At 40.4% G+C, this 11,807-nt stretch overlaps 1 protein-coding gene across 1 annotated transcript in view; it reads right to left on the minus strand.

Moving 5' to 3' along the window:
• NPY5R (neuropeptide Y receptor Y5) overlaps positions 1-7,840 on the minus strand; it is an 83,042-nt gene extending 75,202 nt beyond the window's left edge. The window contains exon 1 of the mRNA XM_063946512.1: positions 7,519-7,840. The gene's annotated coding sequence lies outside the window, so the exon portion shown is untranslated. The remainder of the gene's footprint in view (positions 1-7,518) is intronic.
• Positions 7,841-11,807: the final 3,967 nt, after the last annotated feature.

Below are 11,807 nucleotides of genomic sequence, written 5' to 3' on the forward strand. Positions count from 1 at the left end.
ACCTGTCATTTTTATTTTGCACTTCAAATCGCATCCAGATGTTTTCCCATTCAAAAGTATACAAATCGCAAATGTAATAGGATGCGATTTTGGAAATCACACTTAAAAATTTACTAAAAACCGCACACAAAACAGACCAGGTAGAGATAAGCGATTTGGAGTACTTCCACCATCCAAAAAAAAGAAATGAGTTTCCTTTTGCACAGGTGAGCCATACTTTCATCAGAAACACCCCTACAAATACCCCTACATCATCCAGGGCACCTGTGAGGGATTGAGCAATGGAGTTTTTGCAGTCAGGAGTTGAGCTGTGTGTATGTGATATTGCACATTTGGAGGAGCTGCGCAGGAGGAGGACGCAGGCTGCGCACCAGATCCAGGTCCCCAGACCACTTCCTGCTTCACATAGGAACTGTGCGATGGTGTACCTGGACTCCCTCTCAGATCAAGAGGTGGTGGAGATGTTTCAGCTGAACCGTACAAACCTCTTGAGCTTATATGAGCAGGTGAGACATGATTTGGAGCCATATGGCTCTGCCAACTATGCAGTGTCTGGGCTGCAAAAATTAATGTGAACCCTGCACTTTTTTTTGCCACAGGCACCACTTAGTCTGTGAGCTCTTGGTCGCTGGGGGTTACACAAGCTACTTTCTCAAGGCATTTAACTCAAGTGTTATATGCCTTTGAAGAAGCTGTGGCACACATATATCACATTCCCAAGTTCTGAGTCCAAGTGGCAGGACCTGAAGGTGGCATTCTATCGGCTCTCAGCATTCCCTAATGTACTGGGGGCCATAGACTGCACCCACATTAGGATTCAGGCACCACATGTGAGGGGGTATATCTTTGTCAATCGACGTGGGCATCACTCCGTCAATGTGCAGGTGGTGTGTGACGCTAACCTTAGAATTCTCAGTGTGGTTGCAGGTTACCCAGGGTCTTGCCATGATGCCTATATCCTGCGTCACTCATCCCTTTGGGATCATGCCTGAGGGATGGCTACTTGGTAGGTACATTCAAGTTATCTTATTTAAATGTGTTTCCTAATATGTCCTTTAAAAAATACTGTTTTAATGTCTAACAATGCAGCATGACCCTGAACCATAATGGTGTTCTTATTTGGTCAGTAAAACACTTATTTGTGCCATGAAGTCAACTTACATTACTCTAATGAGTGTGCTTATGTGTAGTAATAACTGACTGTTAGGTTCTGGTAATTAACTATACCTTAGTGTGTAACAAATACCTGAAAACAAATGTAATTAATCATTCACAACCACAACTTATGTTTTGCAGGGGATTCAGGGTATGGGTGTCTACCGTGGCTCATGACACCTCTGCGTAATCCACAAGGCCCTTCACAGCGCCAATATAACGATGCACACATTGCCACCCAGAATGTTGTGGAACGCACTTTTGGGGTGCTGAAAAGTAGTTTCAGGTATTTGGACCGGTCATCAGGTACACTACTTTATCAACCACCCAAAGTAGTGATGATCGTCCAGGCTTACTGCATTCTGGTTGGTCAGAAAAGCGCACATTACCGTGTCGTAATATCATGTCAAATCGCATGACATCACATGTTTCAGTCCCGAATTCGCATCCTATTACATTTGCGATTTCGACAATAAAGTAACGATTTCAAAACATGTGATAGGAGCCGATTTCGGAATCTTACTAAAAATCTCATCCCATTACATGTCACCCCTAGTATCAGTAATGTTTCTCACTATTACAGCAAAAAACAAACACAAAAATAAAATCCAATAATAATGATTTGCCTGAAGCTCTGTTTAATCCATTACAAAAGATACATTCAATCCATCCAATTATCAGGACGTCTACTCAATAATTGTCTTTTTATCTCTTCTGTAAATTTAAGTGAGCACTATACTTAAATCAACTAAACTACTTAACATATGCTCTACTACAATAAAATAAAGAAGACAAAATAAAATGAACATGACATACGTTAGGCCATTTGACCCTAATTCTTGGATATTTGTGGAGAATTAGATGACTGCAAAACTCAGTTAAATGTGATTACAATAGATAAATGCAAGACGGAATGTATTGATCTGCAGAAAATAATAAACAGCTTCTTTGTTTTCTTCTAAAGCAAAGATATTTAAGAGTCGGCAAAGGACACCCCCATAAAATGTAAACTCCACCTTAAGCCAATTCTCCTAGAAAAAAAAAGGGTAGTGCATTTTCTGTCATGTGAATTACTGATGTTCTAAGAATATAGCACTTACTGTACTGTATACACTAAGGTATAGCCTATTAGAGGACAAGGGACTTTATACTGTCCATCACCTACTCAAGCATGTTGAAGCTTGTTTGAAAGCTAGTGCCATCTTGAGGATTTTTCTTGTTTGTGCCAACTTCATGTTTATTTAATACATGCTGGTCAGCCACAGCTATGTATCCACATACTGTCTACCTTTGCTTTAATGAAATACATCATATGTATGTACTGTATACTGTACAGTATATGAAGCTAACAGAAAACCAGAACAAAAATACTTGCTATAGTGTTTAATATTGTTGTTTACTTATAATAATTCTGTATTGTAAAAGGATACCATATTTATTAGATAGTAGGCATTCTGACGTATATTAAAACCTAACATGATACTATATTATAGCAAATTTTAACAAGTAAATGTAATGTTAGTAAATGTGCTATATTATATCCATAAAACATTTATATAGTGTACTTGTAAAATATAAATGGGATTCAAATGACATTAATTCATCACCCAATTCACATATCCTATTACACTGCATATCTATCCATCAAGTGTTTAGAAGATGTTTCTAAGCTTTTAGACACATTTCAAAGGAATGAGATTTCTACAGATTCTAACTATAATCTCTATATAACCATTTCATCTTAACTCAAACATGATTTCTGTTTCCTGGGTAATTCAATTTACACAGGCAGTAAGCTGTATTGTTATCCCTCTAAGTGACAGTGAGAAGGTACAGATCTGTTCATTGCAACATGATGTTCCACAGCTTGTGAGGTACAGTACTTGGGGCCTAATTCATGTTTGTACACATACGCCTACACAGCTGCTATGGATTGACTAATCATTGCTTGCAAGTGAAGCTGCCGCCTGGAAAAGGACACCGCCCACTGGAACTATCCCAACATCCTCAGCAACTACAAGCACATATGCAGCATTGACGCAACAACAAAGAACAGCGACTCTCTGAGTGAGTCTATGGTAACGCAGACTGGCCGCGGCAGTAGCGATGCTGGTGCCATATTTCTCTATGCACATGATCACAGCTGAACGGTGACACACCTGCATTGTTGCTTCTACTCCGCGTTACTTCCCCCATATGATCCCTTCCTATCATTAAAGTTCTCACTGCGAGCGGCTTCACAAAGGTATTTTGGCACATGTGCAGTGCGATCGCAGAGTATGCACAGTCTACTGATAATTGCTCAGTTGTGTGAACATCGGCATTGCACACAAACATAAATTAGGCCATTGGCCATGTGATTCAGATGGCCCTGGGTGACAATATACATTTTAATGAAAAGATTGCTCAGTAATTTCACTTTCATTGACTGTCTAATAACTTTAGTTTTCAATGTACAAATTCCCTTCCATCCACCAACACGCTGCATTATTTACCAGATATTGCTGAAATCCAAAGCAAAAATAAATTGCTGTGAAAAGAGTTCAGACTTAGCTATGTTGGAGGAATGATGTAATGGTGGCCCAAAGAGAAACCATCTCACACAGCTGGAAAACAGAAAGAGGGAGTACCTTGCGACTAACTTCTCGTACTCGTTAATACTATCTAATTAATACTGTCCTTGCAGCGACAACAAATAGTGCGCCCAGTGGAAGCGCCAACACAGACTTTGCCCAAAACCTTTCTTGGTCCAACCTAGGATCTCAACATCATTGGAGGAGAGCTAACATCTCTGGATTCCTCAAGGTATGGAGAGATAGGGTGAGTGTTCTCCTACCATTTCCTGGAACAATTCATCAATCATCACACTGCAGATTGGGTACTCACATAACAACATTTCTCCAAAGGAGCTGTAAACATTAAAGTTATTTTAACGTTATAATATGATTTTTCTTTATAGGTGTCACTAAAAAACACACACTTTACTAGCGCTCAAATATTATACAGGTTGAGTATCCCATATCCAAATATTCCGAAATACGGAATATTCCGAAATACGGAATTTTTTGAGTGAGACTGAGATAATGAAAACTTTGTTTTCTGATGGCTCAATGTACACAAACTTTGTTTAATACACAAAGTTATTAAAAATATTGTATTAAATGACCTTCAGGCTGTGTGCATAAGGTGTATATGAAACATAAATGAATTGTGTGAATGTAGACACACTTTGTTTAATACACAAATTTATTAAAAATATTGGCTAAAATTACCTACAGGCTGTGTGTATAAGGTGCATATGAAACATAAATGCATTCTGTGCTTAGACTTGGGTCCCATCGCCATGATATCTCATTATGGTATGCAATTATTCCAAAATACGGAAAAATCCGATATCCAAAATACGTCTGGTCCCAGGCATTTTGGATAAGGGAGACTCAACCTGTATTACTTAAGACCATTTAGATTTTGAACTGCTTTTACATCTTTACATAAGCGCGGAAGTACTTTTGTGTTTTTATGGTGTATGGAAAGGCAAATTGCATGATTTGTCCCATGATGCAATGCCATAATTTGTAAAACCTGGCATCCCACAGAGGGGGTATCATCATGCAAATTATAAAGATACATACTATATGTGCATACTGCCCACTGAGACATGCAGATTTAGGTCAAAATAAGCCCCATCCCCACCAGAACACCCGTGCTTGGGTGAAACTGCACTGTTCACCTAAAATTAGGATACAGTAGGTGTAAGGTATGCCCTACATCTGTAGTTCAGAAAGGACATTTATAGAATATGCAAATGTGCGTACACATACAGTACTACACTGAACCATTTGTGGGTCTGCATGCACAGATGAAAATGTGTACGGGAGTAGCAGTAAAATTGGCACTTCTAAGTCTAGTCTACAACACTTTATTATCTCCCCTCATTAATTACAGCTTGAACATATTCCCCTAAAAAACTGCTCCTAAACCACCTGTCTGATGGGCACGCAAAGGATGCAACTATAACAGGCGGGGCTTTCCCTGACAAGGTTGAATCTCATGCGACCATGGCAGAGGAAACCACCAGCGGCTGCTAGAAGCTGATCTACAGGCAGCTGCTGTGCTCTACCCATCAGGCTGGCCTCTCAGTTGCTGCGCAACCTCCCCTCAGCCTCTTCCAACCAGGCTACAAAGTAATCTTAGAAATTGATCTTCCTGCAGCCTGAGCTCAAGGAACTCAGAGCAGCCACGGTAGGCTCTCCATGGCCACCCGCTCAGACTGTGATTGACAATCCAGAACAGACGAACAGAATCGCTGATAGTCTGCTGCAGGATCCACCTTCCCAGGCAGCACAGCAACAGCTGAGATGGGCAATTCTCAGGATCTGCTGCTGGTGACTGATCTTCTTGCAAACAAAGTTGCGTTAAGTCCCCAAAACAGTCATTTTTTTCAAATTGCATAAACATGCCAATGTAAACTTGATTCAGTATTAACAAATTAGCACATTTGTTAAAAATGTTTTACTGAATCATTTAATTAGCTAAGAAATAGTCAGTTAATTGGTTATTGTCTCTTTCTTGTGTTATAGGACAGTGATTTTCACAAATGAAAGTAAACATTCCTGCATCAAATGCATAGTGTAAAATGAGTCTTATTGATAGAACAGGTTGATGAAGGTATAGGAAGAATCCTGAATGCCTGCTTCTACAGAGCACCTGTAAAGTCAGGCACTTAAATATCCAATCCACCACATAAAAATATAGCATTTGCATGTGGGTCCATAGCACAATGGTTTACTGCAACTAGCCCAAATGCAAGAGTTTATTCATAAAATGTAATCTTTTTTATTATATCTGTATGTTCATTTGCAAATTCTGTATAAAGATGACATATTAATATTTAATTTTATAATAGAAAACTTGAAATGTAATACGTATTAAAATCTTGGCCTTGCCTCCTTTTTTCTCATTAACCATTTGCTACTACCCCCCTCCCCCATACCCCTCTGACTGCCATCCTAGAGAACACAAAAATAGAGCACAGAAAGGCAGATCATATTTTTGCAGCTTGGTAGATGGCCATTAGCGTTTCTTACAAAATTAAGGGGGACATTTACTTAGCAGTGATAAGAGAGAAGAAGTGAGCCAGTGGAGAAGTTGCCCCATTAACCAATCAGCAGCTCTGTATAATTTTATAGTATGCAAAGAATAGATGTTACTTCAGTGCTGATTGGTTGCCATGGGCAACTTCGCCACTGGCTTACTTCTCAGCTCTTATCGCTGCTTAATAAATGTTCCCCAAATTCTCTAAAAACCCAAAGAGAGATAAAAATGTTATAATATTGAAAGCAAAGAATGATATTAATACTTTGTTTAACCATTCTTATACCTTACAAAACTCTATGCTCCTGTCAAATACTGTAAAGTTTAAAACGCATTGATATTCACCCCTCTATGTAAAGTTTTGAAGTTTACATGCATATAGTTCAAAACCTTCTGTGCATGATAGTAATGATAAACATAAATTAAAATACAGATGTAAATGCTTATAAGAAGAATATGCCAGAACAGTATTGCATATAATTTACTTTTAAATTTAATACAATCAATCAATCAATCAATCAATCAGGTGCTCATTCATTACCAATTTATTATCTATTGTATGCCTGGAACTTAAATTGCTGATACAATAGGTGATATTGTTCAAATAAAACTAAAGACAGATAGACAGACAGTTAGATAGATAGATAGATAGATAGATAGATAGATAGATAGATAGATAGATAGACAGATAGATAGACAGATAGATAATATATCACATATCCTGTGACTGGGAGATACAAAATAAAAATGTACACACTTCTGGTAAAAAGTGTACTATATCTTTTTTATGAAATGGAAGAGAAAATAGACAATTGTGAACAAATTCTAGTGCTATCATTACACTGAATTTAGTGGGTTTGAGGTGTGATGACTATAGCTTACTTTAACCCATCCTTTATACAAACAAACATTCGGAACATTATTACAGGGGTAATAAGCAGAGAGAAGCTGGACAGAAAGCGCAAATACTTTAAATAACTGTAATTGCTGCTATAGCACTGGACCAAGCCAAAATACCAGCGAGCCATATGTTTCAATAATAAATATTCTTCATGCATCATATACTGAGGGTGTAAGGACGAGATTGTGCATTATTATGACGGAGTAGATTCAGGTAAGTTCTGAATGTGAACATATAGATGTTACATTGATTTACTTAGGTGTCCTTAAAAAGTTGCAAGATTCAAATAAATATTTCGTACAGTTACAGTGAATATGCAACACCTACAAGTACTTAGTCAATAATAATAAAGAATAAAGATACTGTACCTTGTCTGAATGCCAGCCTCACCGTGCAGTAGAGATAAATAATGGATACTTGGAGTAATAGATGGACAAAGCACGTAAAGAAAGAAACAGAGGATGGGTCATAGCTCCAGTTATTCCTCTGCCTGAGACTGCAACGACTGGCTCACTAAGGGACGCCCCTTACAGCTGGCATCCACCTCACATTACATGCTGATCTGCAAAGCACAGCTGGCTGCAGCTACATCACCTGCACATTACCTGTATGTGCTGTGCTGCGGAATAATCCTGAGACACATTCAGATCTATAGTAAAGCTCAAAGAAAATGGTGCTGAAGCTGACAGCAGCAGTTTGGGGAAGTTTGTATTGCCAGTAATATACTGTATATGTCCCTGTTCTGTATAAGCGGGTCACTGCCCCCTGGTGGTTGATTACAGTTATTGCTTCCCTATAGACTGCAAACGTGTATCTATAACATCAATGTCGTTTCTGCCAATTTCTCTTAATATATTGTGTTAGTGATAACAATAAGATCATTTTTATTATGGAGACTTTACCTCTTAAATGCTAAGGACCATTTTATCTATAGCATTTGATAGGATTACACATGGTGACCACTTAATAGCTCTTCAATCCCTGCTAAATAGATGTGCAATACAATGAGGTGTATTACAGTATCTCTGGATTGGAATGCTATTGCTCTGTAGTGTATTATCAGATCACTATGTTGCCTATATCTCCGCACTGTAAAAGGCTGTAAATAATTCTGTATGACGCAATTACAAGGGGATATGGCTCAATGTAGGACAATGCTATTATGTGTAAAAGTATGTGTCTTTGATTCAGATGAAAGCAGAAACCAATATCCCAACATAAGGCACAGTAGCAGTACAGTGACACATTTTTAAAGTCATATACAGTTTTACTGCCTTAGCATGGTGTACAGCAGGAAAGCTTAGTGAGGTACAGTAGCTGTACAGTGCCAAATTGTGTCACATTCATGTATTACACTGCCCCGGCATGGTGTACAGCCAGAGAGCGTAAGTGAGGTACAATAGCTGTACAGTGACAATTTGTCACAGATATATACAGTATTACTCTGCCCCGGCATGGTGTACAGCCAGAGAGCGTAAGTGAGGTACAATAGCTGTACAGTGACAATTTGTCACAGATATATACAGTATTACTCTGCCCCGGCATGGTGTACAGCCAGAGAGCGTAAGTAAGGTACAATAGCTGTACAGTGACAATTTGTCACAGATATATACAGTATTACTCTGCCCCGGCATGGTGTACAGCCAGAGAGCATTAGTGAGGTACAGTAGTCTTATTGTCACAGACGTATACAGTATAACACTGCACTGGTATGGTGTACATAGGTGTGCGCAGGGGGAGGTGCCTGGTGCGCACAGGCACCCCCTAATGTCCAGCACCCCGATCTCACATGCCTGATGCAGCGATGGCAAAACAGGCTGATTACTGTCCCCTCTGCGCTGCACCCTGTCAGGACTGCATTACTGACCGTACGCCTGGGTTAATCAAGGGTGCCACTGCCACTGGCTTTCAAACTCCTGGCTCCATCTCCATGTACAAAAACTGCGTGATGTGACGTGATGACGTCATGCTGCTCGCACGCCCACCCGTCACACCCGCCACACGCCCACCTCTCTCCTTCTATTCTATGCCAACGCCAGCCACTGATGAGGATCACCATGCAGCCAGCGTTCCTCTTAGGAAGACAAATTCAATACTGGCAGGCGGTCGGCAGCAACACTGACACGTCACTCGTTTTTCCAGCAGCAGCAGTACTAGTCTGCGACTGTCAGTGTCAGTGAGTGACTGACTTGAAAGTAAGCTGCGGCAGCTTGCAGGGGAAAGAGAGGGGAAGCCAGACCAGGCTGAGGAGGAGCAGTGTAATTGCAGTGAGTGCCATTAGGGGTGTTTGTTTGGTGCACACCACAACATCTGACAATGCATCTTCATTACTAGGATTGGTACAAGGGTGGATATTTTATATTGCGTTGACCATCAATAGATGGTGCTAGACACGCCCAAAAGGCGGTGCTAGACACACCCCTCCGACGGTGCACCCCCTAATAAAATGTGCTGCGCACGCCTATGACATTGGTGTACAGCCAGAGAGCATTAGTGAGGTGCAGTAGCTATACAGTGCCTTATTGTCACAGACATATACAGTATAACACTGCACTGGCATGGTGTACAGCCAGAGAGCATTAGTGAGGTGCAGTAGCTGTACAGTGCCACATTATCACAGACATATACAGTATAACACTGCACTGGCATGGTGTACAGCAGACAGCATTAGTGAGGTACAGTAGCTGTACAGTGCCTTATTGTCACAGACATATACAGTAGTACACTACCCCGGCATGGTGTACAGCCAGAGAGCATTAGTGAGGTACAGTAGCTGTACAGTGCCATATTGTCACACATTCAAAGACATATACAGTATAACACTGCACTGGCATGGTGTACAGCTAGATAGCATTAGTGAGGTGCAGTAGCTGTACAGTGCCTTATTGTCACAGACATATACAGTATAACACTGCACTGGCATGGTGTACAGCAGAGAGCGTAAGTGAGGTACAGTAGCTGTACAGTGCGATATTGTCACACAGTCATAGACATATACAGTATAACACTGCACTGGCATGGTGTACAGCCAGAGAGCATTAGTGAGGTACAGTAGCTGTACAGTGCCATATTGTCACACAGTCACAGACATATACAGTATAACACTGCACTGGCATGGTGTACAGCCAGAGAGCATTAGTGAGGTACAGTAGCTGTACAGTGCCACATTATCACAGACATATACAGTATAACATTGCACTGACATGGTGTACAGACAGAGAGCATTAGTGAGGTGCAGTAGCTGTATAGTGCCTTATTGTCACACAGTCACAGACATATACAGAAGTACACTGCACTGACATGGTGTACAGACAGAGAGCATTAGTGAGGTGCAGTAGCTGTACAGTGCCTTATTGTCACACAGTCACAGATATATACAGAAGTACACTGCACTGGCATGGTGTACAGCCAGAGAACATCAGTGAGGTGCTGTAGCTTTACAGTGTCATATTGTCACAGACTTATACAGTATAAAACTGGACTGGCATGGTGTACAGCATTAGTGTGGTTCAGTAGTTGTGCAGTGCCACATTGTTACATACATATACAGTATTACACTGCCCTGGCATTGGTGTGTAGCCATTATTGGTGTGTGACCATTACTGTGGCAGCTGATGAGTAGGTATACAATTATGTCATTCTTTGGAACTGATGCTGATAGCTGTAACCATGTGATGGATAAGTGAGCAGTGCGATCTTAGTGGGGGCTATATTTTCTCCTGTTGTGCTACAGGATAATGTGCACGAGTTTCGCACTATTACAGTATGTTTATTTTCTGTGAGTGCTGGAGTATTTCAGGTGACAGGACGTGTGGTAGTGCCTGATACCTGTGCTCATCGGTATCTACTGTATGTTCATGTTTTTGTCTATTTGACATATGCATAGGTAATAATAACCACGGAGATGAGGGTTACAGTCATTTTCTTCCTTTATTTTATATTGTACTATTTTTTGTAGGATTGTCTCTGGTTTAATTGTTGCTTTTTTAGTAAAATGTTGACTTTGATCTCCACGCATAACTGAAGTGCAATTATGGAGCTGAGTGAGTAGAATGGGCACTGGTAATCGGGGTGAAGAAAACCCTGAGGCTGGCCTTTCTCCGTCCTCAGAATTACTGTGTAATGCTACATTATAAAACCCATACATGGATATATAAAAGAGACAACGGATTATACACAGACACTAGGAGAAGGAAAACCCGAAATGTGATTACATTTTATCACTCTGCTGTGCCATCTCTCTCTCCTCCCCTCTACCTCCTCTCTCTCCCCCCCCCCTCTCTCGTGTGTACAGTATATGTGTGCTGACATGTCAGTTTTCTGCTTTATGTATACTTTAAGTTGATTATTCATAATTCTATATTGTGTTTACCATGGAAAGTGTTATAAAACTATTATAGTACACTGCAGAACAATGTGCTAATGTACAGCAGTAACAATCTGCATCCTCACAGTAGCAAGTGTTGCACTGCTAATGTATACAGCAAACAGATACTCGCTGCTTGATACAGTAAACGCACTGTATTCCGACACGAAAGCGATAATGGTATCCAGCCACCAGGGGGCAGCGACCCGCAGATATACTACAGGGACATGTAAGCTGCTTGGCAATCAAACTTCCACACACTTCAGAGCTGTTGTCAACTGAAGCAACATT

The sequence above is a fragment of the Pseudophryne corroboree genome, chromosome 1, assembly GCF_028390025.1.
Source record: "Pseudophryne corroboree isolate aPseCor3 chromosome 1, aPseCor3.hap2, whole genome shotgun sequence".
NCBI lineage: Eukaryota > Metazoa > Chordata > Amphibia > Anura > Myobatrachidae > Pseudophryne > Pseudophryne corroboree.